Genomic DNA, 16749 nt, shown 5'->3' on the forward strand with positions numbered 1-16749 from the left:
TTTTAATATATTGTACACAGTGTTAGTTAGGAGCATATTTATGTTGAAATTAATGATTTTTTTTTCAATGTAACTAGTAATTTTTCCGTATAGAAATAATATCATGTCTGGTATTTGTGATTCAACTTAACATTCATATTCTGTGTTTCAAGAGCTTTCTTTTGATACTAATATGTGATCCATAGCTATTATATTAAGAAAGTTATTGGATGTTAAAATAACAACTATCACGCTCCTGAATCATTCATTTACGGTATATAACAGTAATTAAAAACTAACGCATTCAGTTTCTCTTCTTTTAGATTACCTGTGCTAGAGGGCAGATGCAGCTGATAGTCCTGGAGAACAGTAAGTCTACTTTGTCAAGATGGACTCTACGAAAGAAAAATGCATTATCCACATTGAAACTTATGATAATGACCCAACAACACTGGTAACACCTAAGGGACTATGACTCATGGTTGGTGCTTCTTGATGCAGCCCGAGGTGAGGAATCATAAACCAATTCTCCAAATTGCAGAAAGTCTACATGAGCAAGAGATGCCCAACATTTATTACCACAGCCAATGTAGAAGCCGATTTACACTAAAAAGAGATCTGAATAACTTTAAAAGAAAATCAGCTGAAAATTCAGAAGACGATCCAGGAAGCAGTGGAGCAGCAAAGAGACATAGGAGAACACCATCTACATCCCGAGTATACCAGCCTGAGTGTATATTTTGTGGAAAAGATAAGTGTTTGAAAGGAACATCCACTCGTGAACATCTTATCCTGGCTAGGCAGTTAAGGGTTGATGAGAGGCTTCGACAGTGTGCAAGGGAAAAACAAGATGACAAGATATTAGCAGCAACAAGTCGAGACATTGTTGCTGCAGAGGCTCATTACCACAACTCTTGCTACAGAAATTATACCCAAAAAACAAAAAAGTCTCAAGAATCTAGAATAAGGCAAGAATGAGAATGAATATGAAATAGCTTACAACGAGGTTGAATCTGAGGCTTATGATGACCTTTTTACATTTATAAGAAATGAAATGTTGCCTGATAAGCTAATTGTTCCTGTAGCCACACTTGCAGCTAGAATGGAGAACTTCATGCATTCCAGAGGTTACAGAATGAATGAATCCACCAAGAAACACATCAAACGGAGACTGGACTCAGAAGTTGGAGACATTATTCACATTTATAAGGATGAAGCAGGAAAGTTGTTAGCAATTCCAGACAGCATTACAATGCAAGACATGGTCCTTGAAAATAAAAATCTTCGAAATGAATTGAAAACTCTGAGATCAAAATCTAGAGACATAAAGTGCATCATTCACCAGGCATCATCTTATGTTCGGACATCAATACAGGAAAGCTGTTTGCCATCTCCGTGGCCCTACCATCCATCTGATCTTAAAAACGAGTCCATGAACTTGCCATGTCTGCTTCAGCAGTTATTGATTGGTATTCTGACTGGACAACCTGAAAAAGAAAACCCATCTCAAAGAGTGAAACTCCTAATACAGTCTCTTGGTCAGGATCTAATATATGCCACAACACGAGGAAAGCAGAAACCTCCAAAACATTTGTTGCTTCCATATGCTGTCAAAACATTAACAGGCAATACTGAATTGATTCGGATGCTAAACAGACTTGGACATGGGATCTCTTACTCACAGCTTGAAGGAAAATGACACAGCACTTTGTCTGCAAAAATTAGCTGCAACACAGAACCAAACGGTGGTCTTACCTACTCCTTTGCAGCCATATATTTTCACAATTTAGCATGGGATAACATCGACAGACTCGAAGAAACTTTGAGCAGGTTCAGGGAACTTCTCATCGTGTTAATGGCATTGCTGTGCAACGCAAAATAATTGGGCCTCTTCTCCCAAAGCCTGCTCTTCCAGTTATTGATAAGCAAAAACAAAGGACTATTTCTACACAGCACACAGAACTGGAAACCTACATTGCTGGAAAGAGAATAGGGTCCACAACCTTTGCCACCAAGAACGAGTAATAAAGATGCTGATGAAGCTGCAGAATCTGCTAAGAATAATAATTTAATCTGGATCATTCTCAGACAATCAAATATGGAAAATAAGAACATCCCAAGTTGGACAGGATTTAACATAAACATGAGAAAGGATATCTCCATCAAAGAAGACATCCTTTGCTACCTTCCCACTATAAACGCCCCTGCAACCGAGCTCACTACAGCTTTTGAAATCCTGAATCAGTCCCGAGGCTATCCGAACAGAGTTGCAGATACCAGTTATTGTCATTGTCGTAGATCAAGCCATTTTCGCAAAATTATCAGAGATTGCTTGGAGAGACAGAGTTAAATATGCCAATGTCATAATTAGGTTGGGAGCATTTCATACCATCTGCAATGCTCTTGCTGTCCTAGGCAAGAGGTTTATGGATGCTGGCTTACGTGACCTATGTATAGAATCGGGTGTTGTTTCAGAAGGTTCAATTAATGGTGTTCTTGAAGGTAAAATGTACAACCGAGCTGTCAGAGTTCATAAGCTTGTGTATGAAGCTCTCATGAGACTGATCTGGGAACAGTTTTATGTCACAATTGGACGAAGATGAACATGTGTACCTGAGAGTATCAAAATACCTTATCCCAGTTAACTAACAAAGACCTAAACCAGAACGATATTGGCAACTTGTTAGTGACTCAAGACTTTAAAGACCTCAAAATAATGTGGTCACAGTTTCTTAACCATCTCCGCAAGTCGAATGGTGATCTGTCTGCATTTTGGATGTCCTACGTTGACATGGTTGAGGACATTATTCTTGGCTTGCTACGTGCATCCCGTGAAGGGCAACTGGGGAGCTCCATCTGCATGCCATCAGATCACTGATTCCCTGGTCATTTGCATATGACAGAACCAACTATGCCAGATACCTCCCTGTGTATTATGCCCCAGATGTCAGCCCTAAGTGAGACACATCCCGAAGTGTATGAAGCTTTCAGGGATGGTTGCTTTTTCTGTCCCAGATGTCAAGCACTAATCCTTTTGGCCGTCTTCAGTAGATCAGGCACTCGAAGTTACAGTGAACAGAGACACTCAAACACCAGGAGGCACAACCAGATTTAGTCTGAAGTCAGGGGCAGTCAAACGCTATTACATAACTTCTGAGCACAGAAGTGCATTCTTAGGTCAGTTAAGAGACATGGTTCACGAGAATAAATCAGATACAGTTCATTATGATCTCCAGCACCCAAGATCTGAGAAAGATGAGGAAGCAATTTTGGCAATAGTTAGTGCAATTGAAAGCTGGGTAAACCCATTTTCCAGTCAACAGGACATGATAAGCATCTCAACAGCAAAGACTGCCACTCCAGAAGTTGCATCAGATTTACTTAATGCTCTAGATGTTGGAGAGAAGTGTTACACCAAGTTTAAGCAAGAAAGACTAGACTTTGATCCCCCTGTTACACAATTCTTTGATACTGTCAAGCTCAATAAACTGAAAACCTTTAGCCACATGTGCAGGAAGAAAGAAGTGAAGACTCATACTGGAAGAGCAGTGATATTGAAGGCAGACCGGTCATTGTTTGGGAGAATCATTGTAATTGCCCAAAGTCGAAAATCTTCAAATGGCAGATATATTGTCCTATCCTCTTGGACCAATGCCATGGGCATTAGCAACCCCTGAGGGTTTGCCAAGGAAGACAAACAAGGCAATCCTCGCTAAAGCATTGTACAAGGATGTCACACCAGAGGAAGAAATGCCCTTAAATTCGGCTTCTGTAATCGATGGCATGATGTTAGTACAAAAGGTGAAAGGGGATCAGAACACTTTTGGTGACATTGCTCAAACAGTCTTTGCTATGGGTAATGAAAGAGGGAGGCTCTAGTCAGAGAATTGACATTGTGTTTGATCAATACCATGAACTATCCATCAAAAACTCAGATAGAAGTGTTAGAGGAGAACAGCATGGATCAAGTCTTCAAAATATTACACCAAATCAGCTTGTCCGTCAGTGGAGGTCCTTTCTGAATCAGAGTGTCAATAAAACTAACTTTATAACTTTTCTTGTGAATGAGTGGAAGCAGCAACATTACAGAAGCAGGCTACAGCAAAAGGTTCTGTTTGTCACAGATGCTGACCAGTGCTTCAAGATAACACAGCATGGAAGTGAGATGGTAACAGATCTATCGTGTACTCAAGAAGAAGCCGATGGCCGTCTTCTCTTACATGCTGCACATGCTGTAAAGCAAGGACATTCAACAGTTGTTATCAGCTCCGATGATACGGATGTGCTCATCTTGCTTGTGGCTTTCAAGAATATCATCTGTGGTCATCTGTATCTGAAATGTGGGATTAAGACACGAACAAAGATTCTTTCAATTGACAAGGTTACTGCTACACTTGGTGCTGATATTTGCAAAGGACTAGTTGGAATGCATGCATTCACAGGCTGCGATAGTGTGAGTGCATTTGCTGGCAAAGGAAAAACAAGCTCACTCAAATTAATGACCACAAATAAAGATGTACTAGATGCATTTATGGAACTTGGGAGTGAATGGGACCTTTCTCAAGAACAGATGGAAAGACTTGAAGCAGTTACTTGTCTCATCTATGCGGCCAAGACACCTTGTGTTCATGTAAATGCTCTGAGATACAATCTCTTCTGTGCAAGGAAAGGGGAGATAGAAAGCCACCAACTACCTCCTAGCAGAGACTGCTTGAAACAACATGCACAACGTGCCAATTATCAGTCTGCTATATGGAGACGATGTCTACAGCAAAATCCTCACATTCCAAATCCTGTAGGCCATGGTTGGAAGCTGGAAAAAGAAGATGGAGGAGACCAGCTAGTTATTAAGTGGATGGATGGACAACCTGTTCCTGAGGCTGTGCTTGATCTTTTGTCATGCAAGTGTTCTAAAAAGTGTGCCATACCAAGGTGTGTATGTCTGGCTAATGGACTAAAATGCACCGACATGTGCAAATTACAAGACTGTGAAAATCGGGTGTCAGGTGGTGAGGATGATGATAATAATGATGAGACAATGTTGGAAATGGAAGATTTTGAAGACTACTGAACTTAAAATACCCTATCTGGACAATAGTATTAAGTGAATTGGTGGTGTAATGGTTTACATGGTTATAATGTAATACAGTATGTACAATACATATTGGATTTAGTGTTCATAGCTTTTTTAATACAAGTATTGCATTTGGTATTATGTAATGCACATTTAAATAATTGATTTTAAATTCTAATCTTATTTCTACAGTTGCTATAATCACATTTTATGATATGAATTTGATCTCTAACCCTGTATTCCCATTTTCAACATTTTAGTTTATGCTCATAAAAAAACAATATTTGACAGTAGTTGCTTTAAGATTCAATAACTTTCTTAATATAATAGCTATGGATCACATATTGGTATCAAAAGAAAGCTCTTCAAACACAGAATATGAATGTTAAGTTGAATCACAAATACCAGACATGATATTATTTCTATAAGGACATATTTCCAATTACATTGAAAAAAAAAATCATTAATTTCAGCATAAATATGCTCCTAACTAACACTGTGTACAAGATATTAAAATATGTGATAGCTTGTTTTGAAGTCCTTTTCTTGGCCTTTATTTTGGTATATAATACGTCCTAATAATATTAATGGACTAGCTCGCAGTAGACAAAAATCACCTGTAAGTCACGCCGGAAAAAATCACATGTCATACATAAAAAACGGTTGATAACACAAGGAAGGCAAAGAGATATAGAATGCTATCATACATTTTTGAAGACTATAGACATTGTTCTTTCAGTTAATCACTATGAGATTTCCTGCCCCAAAATGGTACCAAGGGCCAAAATTTTGAGACCAGGCTCATGGACTACTACTGCTTGTCTGCGTCTCTCTCTCTCTCTCTCTCTCTCTCTCTCTCTCTCTCTCTCTCTCATCTATTTCTTCCGGTTTCATCTTAGTTTTTTACCTACTGCTTTTCTCTCTCTCTCTCTCTCTCTCTCTCTCTCTCTCTCTCTCTCTCTGTTTTTTCTTTTTGTCCTACTACTACTACTACTACTAACACTACTCTCTCTCTCTCCTCCTGAATCTCATTTAGCTCCTTTCCGTCTCTCAAAGTCTAATTTTCCGCCCAAGCAAAAGTCTATTTATGTCCTCTGAAGAGTGATTGATGAGAGCAGTCGGTCTAGTCTGGGTCCTGACGTTACCAGCCAAGCTCTTCTCTCTTGCGTCTCATCATAAATCTCTTTAATTGCTTTTCGGAGCTTCTTTTAAAGCTAGTACAAGCCAGCTTTTCTCTCTCTCTCTCTCTCTCTCTCTCTCTCTCTCTCTCTCTCTCTCTCTCTCTCTAAATTTACATTAACAGATAGCTTTTTCGTTATTTGACAAACGAAAATTTTGAAAAATTCTACAGTTTGATTCCACCAAATTTCAATCTCTCTCTCTCTCTCTCTCTCTCTCTCTCTCTCTCTCTCTCTCTCTCAAATTTACATTAACAGATAGCTTTTTCGTTATTTGACAAACGAAAATTTTGAAAAATTCTACAGTTTAATTTCACCAAATTTCAATCTCTCTCTCTCTCTCTCTCTCTCTCTCTCTCTCTCTCTCTCTCTCTCTCTCTCTCAAATTTACATTAACAGATAGCTTTTTCGTTATTTGACAAACGAAAATTTTGAAAAATTTTACAGTTTAATTTCACCAAATTTCAATCTCTCTCTCTCTCTCTCTCTCTCTCTCTCTCTCTCTCTCTCTCTCTCAATTTACATTAACAGATAGCTTTTTCGTTATTTGACAAACGAAAATTTTGAAAAATTCTACAGTTTAATTTCGCAAAATTGTAATGTTTGGAATATCATTAAGCTGTGTAAATTATATAAAAAGTATTATAAAGTTATTTAAAAAATTATAGTTTCTCTCTCTCTCTCTCTCTCTCTCTCTCTCTCTCTCTCTCTCTCTCTCTCTCTCTCTAAATTTGCATTAACAGATATCTTTTTCGTTATTTGACAAACGAAAATTTAGGAAAAAACCTACAGTTTAATGTCGACAAATCATTTGACAAAAAAAAATTTTGAAAAATTCTACAGTAATTTCACTAAATTGTAATCTGTTTGGAATATCACTGGGCTGTGTAAATTATATATATAGTATTAAAGAGTTATTTAAACTATCATAGAGTTATTCAAAGTATTATTATATCATAACTCGTTGGTTAGTAAAGAGATTTAGTTAGCAATTAAGTGAAATTAAGACAAACAAAGCAGCTTAATTGAATAAAAATGAATGTTTAATCAACTTAAATTTAACTATACACCGTTAAAAGAATTTGATTAAATAGCCATGCAATTAAAAACACAATAATTATCCTTAAATACCTTCTAATAATAATTAACCAATTACTCATATAATCATTCTTTACGAATCACTGGATATTCAAAATATAAAAAAGTAAGTTAATTAAAGCCATTTATAAAGGTGTGGATGGGAGTACAGATTTAAGCACTTGATAGAGAAATGAGAAATATCAACCTTCGGTTTTGTTTTAACTTTAAACGATTTGTTTGTGTAAAAGGAGGATTGGCAAGTCAGAGTCTATTTTTTCATTCTGTTACTTATGTGAAGATTTAATTCTAGCAATATGGTGTTACATGTATTATATATACGTAGGCCCACACACACACACACACACACACACCCACATATATATATATATATATATATATACATATACATATATATATATGTATATATATATATATACAGTATATATGTATATATAAATATATAGTATATATGTATAGGTATATATATATATATATATATATTTTTATATACAGTATATATATATATATATATATATACAGTATATATGTATATATGTTTGTATATATATATATATATATATATGTGTATATATATATATATATATATACAGTATATATGTATATATGTTTGTATATATATATATATATATATATATATATATATATATATATTATCATATATACGTATAATCATATATGTATGTGCACAAATCTGGATGCATAAAGGAAACACCTTTCTCTATCTAACATTTTACTTGACAATAAACGAACACTACACAAATGAAAATTCTCGCATCACTTAACCAAAATACCCAACTATTTCGCCAAGTAGAAAACAGAACGATCAAAAGCGAACAATATTACAATATTCAAGTTAAAAAAAAAACCTTTTAAATCCCGAAGTATATAGCAAAGACTCCCTACAGATACATTACATCTCACCGCGAAAATATTATAGATGTAATTCCTAAAACCAGGAGTAAGTATTATGCACCTAAAGCCTTAGGTATTACACAGGCAGCTAAATTCGAGCTGTGTCTGTTTTACTTACTGAAGGAAACATGGCAATTTCGCTCAAGTTATTGTGGGCTTTAGGGATCTCGGGAATAAAGAGGTTTTTCCTTTATCTTCGAGATTTTACAGGCGTTTCTGGATTGCATGATTTTATTTTTATTTAATGGACAAGCACTGGAAACAAGCAGGGATTCAACGTTTGAGGTAATTTTTCTTCCGGAGACGAAAATAGGATAGGCAGATTGGACCACTAGTATGAGTAAAATGCTATTATACATTTTAGTATGAAAATCATAATGAATAAAAATACTTCTTTTATACCTTTTTTTTTTTTTTTTGGCAACAAAAAATCTTAGAGCAACTAAAATTAGCAGATCAATTTTTTTTTTTTTTTCAGTTTTGCTAAACAGAAACACGGATACTTAAATAAACAAATATATCACTTAAGAAAAAAAATTACTAGCAAATACTGCACAACCAAGTAATTGTTATTGTACAATAAATTCTTATAATTTTACCACGCTTTATTGCTCCGCCATCCGTCTTGGCCAAAGGCCACTTTCTATCTTATCGGGAGAGACGTAAAATGTCAATATTCTTGACCTCGCTTTCCAAAAGTCATTTATCATTGTGATTCAATTCTTCATTTTTGCTCGTTCGATGTCATTTGTAGTTTCGGGACTTATTGCGTTTCTCTATTGGGTTTTTGTGTATTCAGTCCTTCGTGGTATTATTTTTCAAAACTAGAATCACATATATATGTATATATATATATATATATATATATATATATATATATATATATATCTTATTCATTTCCTCGTTTCCTTTCCTCGCTGGGCTATTTTCCCTGTTAGATCCCTTGGTTTTTCAATCCTTCGTAGCATTAATTTTCAAAATTGGATTTACACATGCAAACACACTCAAAAATAACCACACACACATACATACACACACACACACACACACATATATATATATATATATATATATATATATATATATATACATATACATATATACACACACACACACACACACATATATATATATATATATATATATATATATATATATACACAAATATTAGTTTATTTATTTCCTTGTTTCCTTTCTTCACTGGACTATTTTCCCTTTGGGAGCCCTTGGAGTTATAGCATCTCGCTTTTCCAACTAGGATTTTAGCTTACCTTGTAATAATAATAATAATAATAATAATAATAATAATAATAATAATAATAATAATAATAATAATATAAATACATATAAGTTTTCACATGATAAAAGCCACAACATACCATTATACTCACACGGTAAATTCTAAATAAGATGAAATCCAAATTTCTCGTACCAGGCATTGTATTTATTTCCACAACAACTTCAGAATTATTTGAATCTATTACCTCAGGTATTTAAGAAGAAATTAATCCCTCGCACGAATCCAATACATTAAAATAACATTTAGCATCAGCATGAGATTTCGTATTAGAAATTCCTAAAAACACAAAATCCTCGACGTCGAAACTGATATTGCAAACGATGATATTTTCCAAATTCATTTTTCTTCACAGTTTCTTTTAATTGAAACAAAACTATGAGAGAAGCCGGTTATATATATATATATATATATATATATATATATATATATATATATATATATATATATATGTGTGTGTGTGTGTGTGTGTGCGTACATATATATATATATATATATATATATATATATATATATATATATATATATATATATATATATATATATATATATATATATATCACAAACAACAACTAGAGGGGCACTCAATAGAGCGCAGACCTCCGCTTTGGCAGCTTATTTCTCGATCCTTTGCTCGACTCATTTACTTAAATATGTGACAACGATGTCCAAACTTATGGCTGATTACGTGAATTGGACAGTTTGCTTGGCCGTGGACCTTGACCTTTGACCTTGATCTTCTGAAATTTAATCCTTTCCAGTTTTTTACATAACAATCCCTGAAAGTTTCATTACTGTACGATTAAAATTGTGGCCAGGAAGCTGTTTACAAACAAACACACAAACACGAACAGGGGCGAAAACATAGCCTCCTTCCAACTTCGTTTTTGGAGGTCATAAATGCAACCGTTTCTAGTCCACTGCAGGCAATGGCCTGAGACATGTCCTCATTCATATCTGGACTTTGGCCATTTCGTCTCCAGGCTGGCCATGTTTTCATCGCCAAACTGGCCTCAGCGTACTGGTGATGGTGGGAGACTTTTGACTGATCACACAGCAAACCAACCAAGTACAGGTGGCCCTGACTAGTAGGCTACATCTTCGCTGATGATGGTGTGCATGAGAGCAGTTAGCTTGTAACTGATAGACTCTCATGAATGGAACTAACTTTATCTAAACAGACAGCGAGCTTTTACAGCAACAGTTTCAGTGAAAGAAGGTCACAAAAACTCAGACAGATTGATACAAGCAGATACAGGGATGAACAGGCTATCAGTACGAGGGGAGATAAAAAAAAATAAATAAATATCGTTTCAATGTACGAGCGATTGTGATACAAGTGCGATACGGAAACCCTTTCACCGGGTGATACAAGTCCGATACGCAAACCCTTTCCCCACGTGATACAAGTGTGATACACAAACCCTTTTCACCACGTAATACAAGTGCGATACGCAAACCCTTTCACCACGTGATACAAGTGCGATACGCAAACCCTTTCCCCACGTGATACAAGTGTGATACACAAACCCTTTTCACCACGTAATACAAGTGCGATACGCAAACCCTTTCACCACGTGATACAAGTGCGATACGCAAACCCTTTCACCACGTGATACAAGTGCGATACGCAACCCTTTCACCACGTTGATGTATCCCCACTTAGTGTAGAATAAATAATCGCCCCCTTTTAAAAAAAAAACAATCAGAAAATTTGACCAAGCTTTCACGTTAACTCTGTCGAGAGTTCATTAAAATAAGGTAAATTCCTATCTTGATTGTCTCATAGGATTGTGGTGACCTGTGGTAACGTTCTTGCCTGGTGAGTCTTGTGAGCTAAGGATGAGGGGTTTGGGAGAGCCTATAGCTCTAACAAATGAGTCATCAGCAGCTATTGCCTGACCCTCCTTCGTCCTAGCTTGTGTAGAGAGGGGGCTTGGGCGCTGATCATATGGTCAGTCTTTAGGGCATTGTCCTACTTGATAGGGCAATGTCACTGTGCCTTGCCTTTGCCATTCATGAGCGGCCTTTAAACCTTTATATATGTTAAACATACTAGATGACATGGGTAAGAGAATTGTAACTTTGACATACGATTCAGACTATAACTAAACATGAGCCTTCGCATTTGAGTGGAATGTACCATCTAAGTAATAACGTAAACATCGTGGTGAAAACATCTTATAAGCAAATCGTAGCTTTAAAATTTGACTTATCTAACAATGTAAACACTGTTTGCTCCTCTTGAAGAGAGAAAAAAATTAAATCTTTCATTATTATTCTGATTATGAAATCATGTATTTCGAAAGCGATCAATCTGGATGGCATATCTTGATTAAAAAAAAAAAGAGAGAAAAAATTATAAAATACTCGTAAAGAACATCTAATCTTTGGCAGAACATTTTAATTACAAAATCTTAGCCTAAGAGAACAAATACATTTTAGTAACCTATTAATAAAGTCTTGTCAATATATAAAGTATAATAATTACCTTTTCATCAGTACGTAGATTGTCTTCATTGGACTTTTGAATTCACTTTTCCTGTCTTAATATTCATTTGTCTTCCCGTGTGATCTATAAATTCACCTTTCCTTGATTTTAGTCTTCATTTGTATTTCTTAGTGGTCTTTGAATTTACTTGATCGTTATTTTGGGCTTAATTTTTCTTCCTGGGTGTATTACATAATAAATATTCCTGTCTGTTTGCTAATTGTCTTTCTTTGTCTTCCTTGAAAGGCTTCTAACTTTTGTTCGAATTAATTTTTCTTCATATTTCTTCCTTGTTTCATTCTTAATTAAATGTTACTGGTTGTGATTACAGTTATCCTCTCTGATAGCGTCTGAATACCCTTTATCAATTGTTCACCTTTGGTTTCTAAAATCCCCACTCCAGTCTTTTTTGTCTTTATTCACATTCCTTAAATAATTCTGAAATAAATTTCCCTTCACTCTTTTTTACTTCATTTGTGTCTCAGTGAGAGTTCCAAGTTCACTCTCCTGTGTCAATTCTTATTTCCTGACTTTTTTATTCAGTCATTTCTCAATTCAATTTCGTCTTCTTCATTTTCCCTTGTCATTATGCATGAGTTGAAAATTCACTTCTGAATATTTCACCATTTATATTTCTCTGTGTCTCCTAGCGTTATAATTTCACTTTTACTGTTACCATTTGGGTTGGAGTGCAAGAATCTTAATGGTTCATACATACGCTCATTACATCACTAGGTAAGCTCACTGGAAAGGTATTTAACACAAGATTATTTAACACAGATAAGTCATAATTACAGTCAATTCACCCAACACTCAATTTCGATTCACTCACCGCGTCTTAGAGCACCGAACTAGTTACTGCTGCTACTCGGCAAATTACGTCTTCTTCGGTGTTTTTTCACGAGGATATAAACACGACTTAAGCTCGGAGGATAGATTTGAATTACCCCCAGGTAATAAGAGAAACTTGAGTATTTCAGGTGTACTTGTGTTCTGTACACAAATTCTTTTGATATTTTATTGTTCGTATAACTATAAAACATTTAGTATTCCACTGGCTACCCTGAGATCATTCATAACTTTGTTAACTATCATTAACTTGTTCAAAACTGTCATATTCAAGTTAAGTTAATTATATTTCCACTCCGTTAAATTTGGTGAACTGTAATAAACGATGGTAAAAAAAAACTCTTGTTTACATGGTGTGGTATAAACTAGCTTCAATATATATAACATTTGGTGTTTGTTTCCATGATAAAAATCAAACTACCTTTTCGAAATATCTATGATGCATTTCATTCTTTCGCAAGTCAAAATCTGTACATGATATTCTTACATAAATTATTTAATATTGACTTCTATGACATCTTCCTGCGAATATGTTCTTGATTTTCTCTCACACACAAATGTATATATATATATATATATATACATACATATATATATATATATATATAGGCCCTGCTGCTTCCTCCGGTGCCTTAGATGACCGCGGAGGTAGCAGCAGTAGGGGATTCAGCATTATGAAGCTTCATTTGTAGTGGATAACGGGGGAGGGTGGGGCTGTGGTACCCTAGCAGTACCAGCTGAACTCGGTTGAGTCCCTTGTCAGACTGGGAGGAACGTAGAGAGTAGAGGTCCCCTTTTTGTTTTGTTTCATTTGTTGATGTCGGCTACTCCCCAAAATTGGGGGAAGTGCCTTGGTATATGTATGATATATATATATATATATATATACATATATGAATATACATTATATATATATAAATACTATATATATATATATATATATGTGTGGTGTGTGTATACTGTATATATATACCGTATATCTATATAAATATATATATATATACATATATATATACTATATATATGCATATAAATACATATATATATATATATATATATACATATATGTATATACATACATTATATAAATACATATATATATATATATATATATATATTTATATATATATATTTATATATGTATATATATACATTATATAAATACATATATATATTTACATGTTTACTATATATGTATATATATATATATATATATATATGAATATGTGTGTTGTTCTTAATTCCTTTTCAAAGAAAAATATAAAATTTTCATTAAAGCATGTAATTCATAAACTTAGAATAACTACTAATAATTTCATAAAACTGTACATTTAAGAAAATTTTCAATTGCTTTCCCTGCCCTTTAAGCTTTATCTGTATTGTGATTTGGAATATTTACACTTATTGAGCTGCCATGTGCTATTGATTTGGTCCTGTGTATCGTTGATAAAATTCTACGGGAATTTAACACCGCTTTACAGAGCGAGAGATTTGTGTGCTTACAAACGCGATAATGATGCCTATAGTCCATTTCTTTTAGCGAGGCATATTTGCACCGACTCGCAGCGGAGCCCTTTTAGCTCGGAAAAGTTTCCTGATCGCTGATTGGTTAGAAGTATCTTGTCCAACCAATCAGCAATCAGGAAACTTTTCCGAGCTAAAAGGGCACCGCTGCGAGTCGGTACAAATATGCCTCGCTAAAAGAAATGGACTATAGACTGCAGATTAAACAGTTGAAGTATTTGATCGTATATTACAAAGTGAATTGATAATAATAATACTGATAATAATAATAATGATAATAATAATAATAATAATAATAATAATTATTATTATTATTATTATTATTATTATTATTATTATTATTATTATCATTATTATTATTATCATTACTATAATGATGAAGTTTATGATCATCATGATAATGCTATTTCCCTTTAATTAAATCACAAAAACAGAGATAAAACTAAATATCAAACTTATTGTTTACACTACATTATGAAATAATTATCCAAGCAACAAAACTATCATACATACAATAAAAAAAACTATCGTACCAAAATCATCAATTCTCTAACGTCAAACCAACTTCGCCCATCCGGTCCACCATTAAGAATCACTTCCTAACTTGTAATGTCATTATCTCTTATTCCCTTCATGCCTCCCTTCTTTATCCCTTCTTCATTCCTTCCCTCGCGCCCAAAAGAAGAGACTGGCCTCTTCCTTCTACTTAAGTAAAGTAAGGATAAGTGTGTCCCCCGGTGATACTTAAGGATTATCTAAGTTCACTTTTAAAGTCCCCTGCGCTGGCCTTTGCCTTCCTGATGGACTGGAATTGCAGACACTTCAGATTTACTCTCTCTCTCTCTCTCTCTCTCTCTCTCTCTCTCTCTCTCTCTCTCTGAAGCTATTTTTCATTTTGAAGAAAGTATTACAATAGTTAATGTTATCTAAATTAATATACACATACATATACACACACTTGAACACGCACATAGATATCTATGTATACTATATATATATATATATATATATATATAGATATAGATATAGATATGTATATATATATATATATATAGATATGTATATATATATATATATATATAGATATGTATATATATATATATATATATACATATATATATATATATATATACCAGGAATGCAGTAATTTAGAGATAGATATGAATATATTCGAAAATAAATTTTCCTAAAATGAGAATGAAAGACACAGAGAGAGAGAGAGAGAGAGAGAGAGAGAGAGAGAGAATATTTTCAACAATAATATTTATGAATTCAGAAAGAGAGAAAGATTATTCAATATATTTCTACAAACAGATAATCAGACAAGCCCCATTAAGAGACAATCAGTCATTCAGACAGCCAGGCGCAGAAACAGACATCAAGACGAAAAGATACAGAGACAGTCAGTCAGTCAGACAGCCAGCCGCTGGTTTTTGAAGAACTGTTTTCGAATAATTGTCCAGATACTGAATTTTATCTAATCCATTCTGCCCATGATGTGATTTTGATCATCAAATTCGGATAATTCTTCATTCTTTTAATCCGAAATATTATAACCAAATGTCAGTCATTAGGAATTGATTACTTTAATTATTTTACCTAATTCTTTTAATCAGTTTTGCTCTTTTGTATGAACCATAATTTGACTATTTGAAATAAGAGCGTTTATAAAAGTGATCTTTGGGATATGAAAATGAAATATCTCTGTAAAATCCTCAAAAGAGAAATTTCTAATAATAAAATCATAAAAAAAAAATATTTTCGAAAAAGCTTCAAAATAAACATTTCTGAAAAAAAGATCTCAAAATAAAACATTTAAGAAAAATATCCAAATGAAATATTTCGAAAAATAAATCCTCAAAATAAATTATTTCTGAAAAATCCTCAAAATGAAATATAGAAAATCCTCAAAATAAGATTTTTTTAATTAAAAATCCTCAAGATAAGATCTTTTTTTTCTTAAAAATCCTCAAAGTAAATTATTTCTGAAAAATCCTCAAAATAAAATATAGAAAAATCCTCAAAAGAAGATTTTTTTTATTAAAAAAAACTCTAAATAAAATATTTTTGAAATATTCTCAAAATAAAATATTTCTGAAAAATCCTCCAAATAAAATTTATATGAAAAATCCTCTAAATAAAATATTTCTAAAAAATGCTAAAAAAAAAAAAGTACTTTAGTCATAGTGAATTACATTAGTTATCTTCTGTTGTTATGTAGATGACTCGTGATTACTTATTTTCTAAGTTAACTTATAAATATTTCAAAACCCTTAGAAGAAAAAACCTAATATAACTTTCCCCGCCTCTCTCTCTCTCTCTCTCTCTCTCTCTCTCTCTCTCT

The sequence above is a fragment of the Palaemon carinicauda genome, chromosome 29 (assembly GCF_036898095.1).
Source record: "Palaemon carinicauda isolate YSFRI2023 chromosome 29, ASM3689809v2, whole genome shotgun sequence".
Lineage (NCBI taxonomy): Eukaryota > Metazoa > Arthropoda > Malacostraca > Decapoda > Palaemonidae > Palaemon > Palaemon carinicauda.